This window comes from Rousettus aegyptiacus, unplaced genomic scaffold (genome assembly GCF_014176215.1).
Source record: "Rousettus aegyptiacus isolate mRouAeg1 unplaced genomic scaffold, mRouAeg1.p scaffold_m13_p_5, whole genome shotgun sequence".
Lineage (NCBI taxonomy): Eukaryota > Metazoa > Chordata > Mammalia > Chiroptera > Pteropodidae > Rousettus > Rousettus aegyptiacus.
The window spans coordinates 81,072,247-81,084,998 of NW_023416308.1; the positions used below are offsets into that span (position 1 = coordinate 81,072,247).

At 47.6% G+C, this 12,752-nt stretch overlaps 1 protein-coding gene across 7 annotated transcripts in view; it reads left to right on the forward strand.

Annotated features, from left to right (window-relative positions):
* Window positions 1–226: 226 nt before the first annotated feature.
* PPFIBP2 (PPFIA binding protein 2) overlaps window positions 227–12,752 on the forward strand; it is a 132,191-nt gene continuing 119,665 nt past the window's right edge. For 6 of the 7 annotated variants that reach the window (XM_016123033.2, XM_016123032.2, XM_016123036.2 and 3 more), the window contains exon 1: window positions 259–375. The gene's annotated coding sequence lies outside the window, so the exon portion shown is untranslated. The other variant, XM_016123034.2, reaches the window with a different exon arrangement.

Sequence of the window (12,752 nt, forward strand, 5' to 3'; positions counted from 1 at the left end):
GGAGGCCGGTGGGGGCGAAGGCAGGTTCGAAGGGGCGGGGTCGATGAGGCGGGTCCCCGAAGACCCGGAATCTGTGGCGGACCGGTGTCTGTGGGCCGCTAAGGTGCCGGAGAGGGAGGGAGAGTGGCAGAGGGGAGGTCCCAGGGGAAGAAAGGAGGGGGAAGCGGGCGCTCCGGGACGAGCCTCCCGTGGGTCCCCGCCCCCGTCACGTGGGCTCCAGACCCGGCCGCTGCGGGTCCGTCCGCTGGTAGGTCGGTCAGTTGGTCGGTGGGTCAGTGGCCTGCAACACGGCTCTCAGCTCTCATGGTCGGAGGTGGGAGGGACACGGGAGCGGCCCGCACACCTGAGCCGCCTCGAGAGGAGCCCCGCACCCAGGTCAGTGGGCTCTCCCCACGCCCTCAGGCCCGCTGCGCGGTCCGAGTGGGAGCCCCCGCAGGGACATTGCCTGGGAGACAGAGCCCCCAGGTCCTAGAACCAGCCGGGGCGTGGGATCACTGTCAGTACGGGCCCCAGAGCGCGTCCCACGCGCGAGGACGCGGACCATAACCCCCGTCTCTGGCTAGGGACGGGGAGAAGGGTATAAACTTTAAAGGATTTGCTCCGAATCTCCATCCAGTTCGGCCCGGGACCTACGGACAGTCTGCGCCATACAGGTGCCAGGATGTCCCTGGGCATGAGTTGGGTGGTGGGTCACCTCAGTTCCTGGTGGTACGTCAGAGCTCTGTTCAGTCAGCTGAAGCAGCGGCGTAATCTAGAGCCCAAAGTGGTTGGGAAATTTGCGGTCTGTTTGTCCAAGTCAATCTGTGTTCAGCAGAGCGTGTGTCCAGATGCAGTGCCTGGGATGAGACCAACTCTATACTGTAATTGCAAAAACGCAACATGCTTTTGAAGCTCTCAAGCCCCTGCGTCCCAGTAGACTGCAGGTTCTTTTCAAAAGTGGGCTCTTCCCCTCCCTCAAGACATCCTGACTCCAGACCCCACAGCTTTTCCTCACTTGAAAATTAGATTGTATATCTAAATACCAAAACTTCCAAAGTTTGCGTAGGCTCAAAACAGGCATCCTAGCCAGTGTTTAATCTTTAATAAATAAATAAATCCAGAGTATTATATTTTTACATTTAGAGCAGCCGGATATTTGGTATAGATCCATCTCCCTTTCCCTTTTTGGTCGGCTTTCTGTCTTCATTTCTTTCCTTCCTCTCCCAGTTCCTTAATTGATTATAATACAAATCTGAAGTGTTTCCAAATTTTATGTTGCATTTTGTGAAGTTAGATGCCCAACTACAGAAAAGTAGTTAAAAGCCCAATCATAGTAGTTGCCTGTAAACATAATTCATCTTTAGCATGTTTAGTATTTGATGATTATTTGTATATGGAAACAAAATGTTATTTAAGTTTATGTATTTCTCTTTGGGCTTGAGAGGCAGCCCATTTGTATTCTGCTTAAATTCATATTTGAATGACTTTAAAGTGGATGATGAGGGAGATGGTGAATTTTTCACTTACTGCATTCATCCATGATTTTATTTAACACATTATTGTTGCTGTTGTAATTATTTTGAGATTTGATGAAGTGCCAATTATTAGCTTATTATTACTAGGGAGACAAGTTTCACGGTCTCTTCTTTACTGGGGTGGCTATAGCAGGTGTGCTGACTTTAAAACTAAGAATGAAGTCAATGCCAGGAAGGAGGTAAGAGCAAAGAGTTGTGGGAATTCCTGTCTTTTATCTGAATAGGGAAAATTTGAGGTAATTTCAAGATGGTAGTGACATGTGTGTGATGGACCTCAAAGCATTTCTCCTGAGTTTCTCCAGTTGGAGGTGGGGAGTGTGTGACCCGGGCTGTGAGAACTGTGTAGCAGGAGAGCACCAGCTTGCCCTGAGAAGTGGCAGGTCGTTCAGGTGGGCTCCTATGGTGAGTGGTAGCAGTATAGTTGGTGACAGGGATGAAAAACATGACCTCAGCGGGCCATGAAGGCCAGGTGCAGAAGTCTGGACTTTGCCTGAAAGCATGGGAGCCAATAATGGGTTTCAAGCAGGGGACCAATTAATGTTTCTGTGAGCTTAAAGCTAGGGACCTTTGCCCTTGACCCTCCCAACTTCCCAAACCCTAGCCTGATGTGGAGAAAATCCAGTAAATATTGAGGGATGAATAGTTCAGGTAATACTTTGGAGCAGTGCTTCTAAACCTTTAACAAACTTAAGAATCACCTGAGGATCTTGTTCAAATGCAGATTCTGATCCCTAGGTCAGGGGTGGGGCCTCACATTCTGTATTTCTACCATGTACCTGATCAGTGGGATCCCTTCACTATCTATAGCAAGGTTTTGGAGCAGTAGTTTGCAAACCTGGCTCTGCCTCAGAATCGCCTGGGGAGGTTTTTTGTTTTTTGTTTTTGTTTTTTTTTATTTTTTGCCTGGGAGTTTTTAAACTATTCAGATTTAATAGGGTTGGGATGTTTTTGCCAAGTTCCCCCAGGTGATTCTAATGAAAGCTGGTGGGAACTGCTGTAGTGGGTTCTGGGCTTGCTGTGGAAAGCAGTGACCTTAGAGAAAAGACTCTAGGTAGAGAGCCCAGTTAGACACTGGAAAATCTATCAGGATAGAAGTGTTGAGACCGTACAATGGGACTGAGAGAGTGGGACATTAAGGCTGGAGAAACTAGAGAGAGAGAATCTATAGGACAGGAGCCAGGGAATGGGCAGTCGTTATCCATCTCTAGATTGACTGCATAAGGTAAGTGAGCAGAGAGTTGCGATTCTGAGAGAATTCAGCTTTGGATAAGGAATGGCATGTGCTTTAAACTTTTGGGGCAAGATTTGAAGTTGTTATTTTTACCTGGCCATTGGAATTTTTTTTTTCCCCTGAAATACAAATCTGTTCATGATGCTCCCTGCTTAAAATCCTATGGTGGATCCTCTATTACAAAACACAAGAAGGAAGAGCTAATATGAACACAACTTATGAGGCATTTAAGCATTTATTAAGTTCCCAGACTGCACCCCCATTCAAGAGGTGACATTTGCGGGGAAAAGATGTGATACTGTCACACTTGGTGTGGGCACGACTAGGCTGAAATTCTTGGCAGCTTTGTGTTTTCCCGAGTCACTGTTTTTCCTGCTTCCTCATTCCCTCCTTCCTTAGAATAGTTCCACTTTGATGGCCCCCAATGTCAGATTTCACAGAATCCACAGGTAGTCTCAGAAAGGTAGGGTTTATCCTTCAAAGACTCTGAAAGCCAGGTCTTGTTGTCCTTGAGGATCTTCAGGAGTTCCATTCTTAATGCTCATGCACCAGGTAAATAATCTGGGAGCTATTCTAGAGCGTCTGTTCAGCTTTAGACCCAGATCACCTCAAGGCCTTTTGAGTTTCAGGGGCCTGTCTTCAGGAAATTTATAATTTCTTTTCAGTGCTTCTAGGTAATTCTTACTTTGGCGCTCCTTGGTAATTCTTATTTTCATGTGCTTCTCTCTGTCACATACACAGTATACACATTGAGAACTGAGCATTTATTGTGCACAGTGCTTTTAATCACCATGTTCCACATTGTATAGTAGTCTTGACCTCTGTAATATATCTGTAGATGGAAAGTCTAGACGCAGATGGGATAGGATTGCCTCACTAAAAGGATAAATTATAACATCTTTGTATGGCATTCAAGGCTCTGCCGAGGGTGGCAGTTTAGCTTGCCAGCTGCATCTCCACTGTTCCCCAAACTGAGTAGCTCAACAATTTCTATCCTTTGTGCCTCTCTGCCTTTGCATATACTATTTCCTCTTCTTGGAAAGCCCTTTTGTCTGCTCTGTGAGGTGAATGAACTATTAATACCTCGGGATGCAAATCAAACTCTTGAAGCACCTCCCACTACCCTAAGACATATTTACTCTTCTCTCTAATATATATGTATAACACTGAATACAGAATTCTGCTGTGGTACTTAGGCACATTATTTGCATGTCTCTGTCCACACGGTCTGCAAATTCTGAGCTGCCCTAGGGCTGCATCAGCCCTTGTGTGTGGCCTACATGTGGCAGATATTCAGGAAGAGTTTGTGGCAGGCAAGAGACAAGCTAGCTGTTTCTGCGATGTTTGCCTCAGTAAAGGGGGAAATGGGCAGGGTATTTTGCGCAGGAGACAAGAGAAGGAACAAGAGCAGAACCTGAAAGACTGGGACAAGCCCTATTAGGAGTGGCCCACATAGCTAGAGTCATAGGGTAGGGTGGGGTGGGGAGGGTGAGGCTGGAGTCTTAGGCCTGGGAAAGACTGTGGAAGTCCTTGAAAGTCAAAACTGAAGACTTTAAATTTTATTCCATGAAAAGTCTTTGAGTATGAAAAATGACATGGTGAAAGCTGTGCTTTAAGAAAGCTTCAGGGCTAGGAAGGGCAAGTTGGAGGGAGGGAGAGGAACTTCTTTTGAGAATATGCTGTTGGACTAACCCACGGAGGTAAGTTAGGACCTAAATTAAGGCAATGGCAATAGGGATGGAGAGAGGAAACAGGTGAGTGAGCTTGACAAGAAATCCTGCAGGATTTGGTAACTGATTGGATTTGAGGGAGAAAGAAAAGAGTCAAATTAGACACTGACATTTTGTGCTCGTTTGCTGGGAGAAGAATAAGGCAATTGTTAGCAGCATGAGAGCATGGAGAGCTTCTTGGAAGGGGGAAGGGAAGTGAGGGTGGGTGATTCCTTTTGGAATCAGGAGGGAGCCTTGGATAGTTTCTTGCCTGTCCCTTACATTTTTATGCTTGAGAATGGTGAAGCCCAAAGAAAGCTACCCAGGGGCACCCAACTGCTGGTCATAGAAACCAGACCTCCTGGGCCTTTGGCTTGGAATTTTGTCCTTTGGAGAACAGTAGGTTTGGCCTGAGAGGAGCCACCAGGAGGTCCAGGTGGAGATTCCAGTAGGCAATGAAAAATGGGAAAGAGACCAAGTTTGGGGTGAATTCAGCCAGCAGAATGGCTAAGGCTGGAGTCTTATAGGTCACAAACTCAGAGGGGAAGTGTCTGTTGGCAGCCAATGACAGTGGGGTGTGAAGGCTTGTGAGTCCTTTCTGTCCTGTGGCCTAGCTGTCTGTGGGCTGATGGGAAGTGTGGAGAGCTTTTATGGTATCCACAGTCATACTTGATAGTGCTCAGTGTGAATACACGTGTATTAAATGGTTTTTCTGGGACTTGCAACCACCAATCAATATCGGTTCCATGGAAAGATGCATTAAAAACTAAAACACCTCTTTTTTGGTCTGGACAAAGTTTAAGGACACATTCAGCCAGTCATGAGAAGTTGCCTGTGTAGTGTTGAAGTGGAGTGGTGGAGGGCAACCACCCTGAGGACCTCCTCTGAGCAGGGGCCAGTGTCAGGGATCCAAATGGTTGGGGGAGGGCCAAAGCTGTAGGATGAGGAAAGAGGACCTTATCTAGAATTTACACAGCTGCCTAGAGCCTTAGTGGCCCTGAGGCTGGATTTTTTCCCTTCATTATCCCTCCCCTCCACACCTCTCGGCCCAGCCAGATTCCTCTGCCTCCAGCCCCCCAGGGTGAGGCCTGCCTTTGCCGTGGCACAGAGGTCACCTCTGTTTGTAAGGCAGAGCTGGGTTAATGCATGTAAAGCATTTAGATTATTGCCTGGCCTATGGTAATTGCCAAATAAAAACAGAGATACAACGAATGCTGGGATTTGATTTTGAGGAAGAGGAAAACTTGTCAAGGCTCTTGGCTCTTTTGAGCTGGGTAGCTGGGTCTGGCAAGTTCCTACCTTGTCTTGTTTTGAGTCTTTCTTCCCTCCTCCATCCCTTCCTTCTTAACATTTTCTCTCCACCGTATCCCTCCCCCTACCCCACTCCAGCCTCTCTTTCTCTTCTCTCTCTCTCTCTTTTTTTTTTTTCCACACTGATACCAGAATGTATACCTGAGCCTGCTCACCCATGGTAAAGTATAGAGGACAACCATAAACTGCAGACTTGAGACTTGGGTCGTTCATGTCTCAGAAACGACTTATGCAGAGATGAGCTGTGGAGGGCCTGCTAACAAATCTCCAGGAAGAGATTGTTAACTCAGGTGAAGTGATGAGGAATAGATTGAATCATGGCCTCTGCCCTGGCCTGCTATGACATTCCTCGGTGGCTCTGCTTTGGTATTGGGGCTTACTTTGTTTTATTGTGTTTCACTTTATTGCACTTTATTGTGTTTTTGAAGGCAGACCCTCCACCAGCAAAAAGGTTGCAATTAGCTTTACTGTGACACCTTATTGTGGTGGTCTGGAACTGAACCCACAGTATCTCTGAGGCATGTCTGTATCTGTTTCCTCCCAGTTGAGAACAAGCATTGGGAAGAAGGTGATCAAATCTCAGGGTTGCTGTACCGCTTAAGGAATCCCAGTGCCTGCTGGTCACTGGGAGTGTGTTTATGTCCGCATCCAGAGTCAGAGCAAAGGTTCTGACTATGCCACTAAAACACACTCCCAGTGACCAGCAGGCACTGGGAGTGTGTTTTAGTGGCATAGTCAGAACCTTTGCTCTGACTCTGGATGCGGACATAAATCCACAGTGATTTGTAGGCATGGATGGAATGTACCAGGCAGATGTAGCTGGGCCTCTCTGACCCGGAGGTCCACTCCTGTGACTACACTGCGGTGTCCTAAGAAGTCTTAGCAAACTTCTATCTGCTTATAACAGAAAAGCCCAGAAAGCCCTGCTGGGTTGACAATCTGTGTGTGTGTGTGTGTGTGTGTGTGTGTGTGTGTGAGAGAGAGAGAGAGAGAGAGAGAGAGAGAGAGACAGACAGACAGACAGACAGACAGACACACACACACAGACATAGAGAAAGAGGTATGGGGATCAAGAGGCTTGTTGTAGGGATTAAGGGAACAGAGAAGGGCAGAGCCACAGCTCAGGCTAGGAAGACCAAAGATTGGTTACTTTGGTTCCCTGCATGCATACATGGCAACTCCTCTCTCTTCAGGGGCAAGTTTCCTTACTCCAGCACAAGGCCTGGTTTCCCCTGAATCAAAGAGATTTTCCGATGAATAGCTAGCTCCTAGCTCCGTGTTGGACCGCTTCATGGAGATAACAGGTGTCGACAAGGTCCCACAGAAAGCTACCTCCAGAGAGAAGGACAAAGTGGAACTTGGGCTTTGGTGGGTTTGACAAAGGGCTTGTCTCATGAGGTGGGTCATGTTTTTCCCATTTTATGAGAGAGAAACAGGTGCCGCAGAAGTAAAGTGATTTTTTTTTTTTAAAGCAACACTGTGGGTTCACTTCCAGACCGCCACAATAAGGTGAGTATCACCGTAATATTCCAGAATATTAGATTTAATCTATTGAGAGTGAAGGAGGTGAACATATGGATGTGCTCCTGGGAGGACAGGACTGTCCCAGGCACACTGGGACGTGTGGTACCAAACTCCAAAGTCAATAAGGAACCAGGACAGGTAAAGGGAGAGGGAACTGGGGAGAGTGGATTGCAATAGTGGAAGGGGAAAAGTTAGAACTTGAATTTGGGTTGGAAGGGTTCTTCTAATTCAGCATTTTGCTAAAGCAAAGGAATAGTTCTTAGCTCCGACACCTGACCTTGACTAGATGTTATGAAAATGTTATATAAGCTCTTCCTGCAACCAGTGAGGACACTGGTTCCTCGGTGCAAGGCTGCTCATCTGGTAACAGCAACTACCCTGGGTGTGCATCTCAGTTTTTGCTGTGCTGGCTTGTTGGAGCTGCACAGTGTCTCAGGCTGGGATTATTGTTCTGCTTCTGGAGATGAGGAAACTGACTCCTACCACCCACCCCACTGCCCCCATTTTAGCATAGCAGGTGGCAGGTTTCCTTTGCCTTGAGGATTTGGCCTCCCTAATCGCCGAGGACTCTGGTAGCTCTAGAATGTGGATTTTGAATCAGACAGTCATCCATTTAAATCCAGCTCTATACAGATTTGCTGTTGCTACTTTGAGCAAGTCTCTACCTCTCTGAGCCTTAAGTTCCTCATTCATCAAATGGAAACAGGCCTATTTCGTTTGGTTATTGTGAAGATTAAATGAGATCATGCACAGACAATGTTGGCTACAGTGCTTGGCACATCATAAGTAGTCAATAAATGATATCATTATCATTATCATCCTCTTCTCAGGAAGCCTGGGAAAAATGCTTTGTCAAGATGAGTGATTTATATCATCCAGATATAAGCCAATTCTGAAATTTCAGGGGAAAGTAGCATTCCCTGTGTCTCCAGGTGTGACACAGAAAGGAAAGCAAGCCATGGCGGAGGCCAGCAGGTGGTCCAGGAGACAGAAGTGTGTGGCAGGGTGGGGAGCAGGACGAGGGCAGCAAACAGAAAGCATAGAGCCCAAAGCAGCTTGCCGAGACGTGGCAGGGGTTAGTGCAAAGTCCTGCCTTTAGGTTCCAAAATCAATCTGTGTGTTGTGCTCGCTTCAGCAGCACATATACCAAAATCAATCAGTGTGTGTGTCCTACCTCACCATGCGACAAGCCCACATAAATTGGCTTAGCCTGGTGGCATTACTATAAGTCCTGGGTTTAGATCTTACTGTTGGATCATCCCACTTTTACCTGAACTGGCCGAAGCTGGCCACTCCTAGAGGTGGTAACCTGGGCAGCGCACTTTGGGAGCAGGTAGAGGAGAGACCCTACATGCTGCACAGCTGGAGTCCCTGCCCTGTAAGCTTTGGAAAGACCTGAGGACAGACAGGAAGACACCAGGCCGTGATTGCAATTTTCAGGTAGGTGAGGGAGCTGCCATGTTCTTTGTTGCTCAGAGGGCAGAGTTAAAGGTCCGGGATAGTGACAATAGAGAGAATTAAGAGGAGGTAGATTTTGGTTTGACATGATATAAGAAATTCCATATAACTGAAGCTAAGCTCACCTTTGGGGTTAAGCAACTGTCTTAGAGCATGAATTAAAGATGACCTGAAAAGGGTATTGTCCAAGTGGTGTTGACTAGAGAGAAGTCTGTGAAATAACAGGAGGCAGGGTTAACTAAAAGGTTATAGGTTTAACTAAAAGTGCTGCAGGATTTAGGGGGATAATTGGTGACTTCTGACCAGAGATGGCTTACAGCAAATGTAGGGTGGAATGAGGATGAGAGGCTGTGGAAAGGCAGCCATAAAGCTATGCAGAAGCTTCTCTGTCCCAAGTCGCAGGCCGAAGGCCCACTCAGTACCTGGAGCTGGGAAGGAGGAAAAGCTCTGAGGAAATAAATGCCTTCGTGGGCTGAAACTGAGGCCATGATCCCGAAGACGTGATTGTACTGTGTGTGTTCTCCACTAATGCCTCCCTTGGCCCAACCACGTGACTGGGGCATCAAGGCTCTTACAGACTCATGGGCCACCCCTTGAAGATTTTGAGAACAAAGCGTCCTGGTACCTGGAGAACCAGCGGCATGTGATCTAAGGCACCGAGCTCCCAGCATCCATGACACTGGGAATTCTGACTGTCTGTAGCCTGGGCCACAGAGCAAGCTTCCAGCCCCAAGAGGGAGGTGGGGAAGGGCTGTGGGCAGCAAGGCCTTATTCAAATAGGCTGAGGTTTTGGGTGGGGTGTGTTGAGGGAGAATGGAGAGAGCTGTGGTTAAGCAACGTGGATGGCTGAGGGGCACGCTATCCTGGCCTGGGTGGCAGAGAAGGGAACCTGGTAAAGTGGTAAGAAGGGAGGTTATGGAAACCCCAAAGTCAGAATTGGCCCACTGGGTCTAGGGAGGTGCTCATCCTTTTAGGAGCAGCAGTAGAGCATATTAAATACTCTAGAGTCAATAGACTTGTGACCTCATTTATTATTTCAGTCACCAAATGATTTTTGACCATTCTCTGTGATGAGAACTGTGATGGTGGGAACAAGAGATGACTAGAACATGTCCCCATACATGGATGGAATTTAAGGAATATACCCCTTAGTGAAAAGATGCAGTAATAACCACAGAAAAAACACAGTGAACATTCAGAGAAAGGACAGGTCGGGGCACCTGGCTTGCTGTGTCTGGAAGAAAAGACAGGGACCAGAGACACCCCTTTCTGTGAGGGTGAAGGGCATGTCTAGCAGGGGGCATAGCAATGTGCAAAGAAAGGCCCGGGGATGGTAAATTATGGGGTGTATGTGGAAAACAGCCAGTGGTTTGGTTTGGCCGGAACTGAGGAATAAGTGAGGTTAAATAGGGAACCAGGGATTGGAGTTATCTGTTAAGCACCCACCGTGCAGCGGGCGTCAAGCACAGATTCATCTGTGCTCACTTATATCTCACAAGAGCCTTTCAGGGCTTTAACTAAGGAGGAAACCGACTCAGGATAAGTGACTTTCCCACAGTTCCTTATTTGGTGACTGGCTGAAGTAAGATTTTTGCAAAGTCTACCCTATCCCCAAACCCATGTTCTTTTCACCCTCTCTTGTCACCGTGCTCAGAGTCCAGATTATTCAGTCTGAAGTTTACTGTTAACATCAGTTCTTCGTGCTGAGGCAGGAAGATGGTCAGAGTGCACGTGTCAGATATTAACCTCTGAGAAGCATTTGGTGACCATGGCCAGACTGTTAAGATGCACACCTGGCCCAAATAAATATGTGTAAGTATTTAGGAAGTAAATCTCGACCATAATAGGGAGTTGGATTGTTGTCCATAGTGTCATAGAAACTGTTACTCCCTAACCACTACAGGCAATTGCTGATTTCCTGGCCGAATTCATCTATTTTCTCTCCTATTCAAGAAAGTATATTAGAATGGAGCACGAAAATCCAGAGTCTTCTCTAGTTTATACAGAAAGATCCTTGACTTTAGCCACTTTATCATTAGTAACAAGTTACTTACAATGCACTTCACCTGCTGGGGACTCCAGGTGTCAGCTGTAGAGGGATAGTAAGGAAGCTGGTGCTCTGGAGTGGGTGGGAAGGGTGGGGCAGTGGGGGTGGAGAGCAGGGGCCCATAAGCGTTTGCTGGGAGCCCGCCCGTGCAGAAGTGTGGAGTGGGCGCTGGGATACCTGCGTGAAAGGAGAGCATTGTTTCCGCAGTAACATGTTCAGTCGCCAAGCAGGTGGGTGCTGGAAGTGGCTGCCTGCTGAAGTGGGTTATTTTTTTTTCTTCTTCTTATTTTTTTAATCTGTGTCCTGAGAGTCAGCCAGTCCTTATTGCTGAATAGGTCTGCCCTGGGCTCGTCCTCTGTCCAGCCTGGCCTCCCTCCTAGAGCTCAGAACCCAGAGCTAGCCCTTGGCGGTCACACCCAGCTTCTTTCCTCAGGGTGGACCTGGGGTCCTGTAGGCTTCCTAATGGGAAAGTTTCCCTCAGTCCAGAGACAAAGCTCAAGAAGAACCCTAGGGAAGTTAAGGGTTGGGGGACTAGATAGGGTAGTATCTGGGCTGCAGTGACTCAGGATCTCTCGTGTTAACAGGGGATTTCAGGTGGGACAAAGTGCTGCCTCCATGTCCTTCCTACTAATCACGAGCACTTTGAAAACTTAACAGCTACTCCAATGTCTCAAATCCAGCCCTCAATTGTCACGATTACTTATATTTGAAAGAGAATTTTAAATAAACTAGTAAATTCATGGGGAGGATCCTGCAGGCTACATTAGACATGCATCTCGTTGCATCACTGTTACATACCGTGTGTGGAAACCTTTTTGAGTGACTCCAGGAGTGCTTGCCTGTTTGGCTCTAGGCATTTTATAAGAGTGTGATGTCCACTGGGAGCAATCGTGGGGCCTCTCTGGGACACTACTACAGCTTGGTCATTGTCTCTCAAGCACACCTCTGAGTTTATTGGACTCTTCCAATACAAGGGCCAGAGACCTCCTACTCCCAGGCTGATGAAGCCTTTCATAACTGTGGTCAATATCTGGCCCTTGCCCTCCCCAGCCCCTAGAACCCAGCTTCAGCTACAACCTCCATATTTGGGGTCTCCCAAATCCATCTCCCCAGCTATGATTTCTCTGTCAGGTGCCTTCCCTCAGCCGGGCGCCTGGTGAGCCTTGTGGAATAACTAAGGAAAGCGCCAAGGAGCTGTAAGAGCCTGATGGCCCGGCCTTCCTCTCAGACACCACTAGAGAGAGACAGAAAACTGGGGCTTGTGCACTGTGTTTGTTCCCCCAGGGTCTGCCTCCAAGAGAGGGGGCCAGCTCCAAGAGATTTGGCAATTTCTCAAAGTCACATATTTTTTTCCCCTCTGATCTCATAAGGAGTCTTGGCTAAATCCATGTTCTGGAATAGTGCAGAGAGGCCAGGTGTAGCATATGTACCAGGCACTGAGCGTGTTATTTACTCCATCCTCTCTCCTGACCCCCTTTCCAGCCCAGTGATGAGGCAGGTATTCTTATCTCCATAACATAGTAACCTGAGGGGTTAATATATATTACCCAGAGTCAAAAACGAACCCAGCTCTAAGTATCAGAACCAGGATTTAAACCCAGGTTGGTCTAACTTCAAAACTTGGACTCTTTCTACTGCCTCCTGCTCCTCTCCTTCAGGGAGAAGAAGGCCTGGACTGGGCTGGGCGTTGGTCCTGCCTTCCTCTTCTCTCTTCTGTGGCCCTTTTGAATCACAGACTTCTCCACTTTCACTATGAGTCTGAGGAACTATTGTGGTATTTTCTAGAAGATAATGACCCAGCTTTATAGACATGAAGAGGTGAGAAAGGAGAGCAAGACTCCAGGAGATTTTGCAAATGCTCTCACTCCCCTGGGGTCAGGCTGACAGACTCCCAGGAGTAAGACCTCTTTGGCCCCCAGGGAGGGGAGACCTAGTGTAGTCTTTGAGCAGCAGGGTCT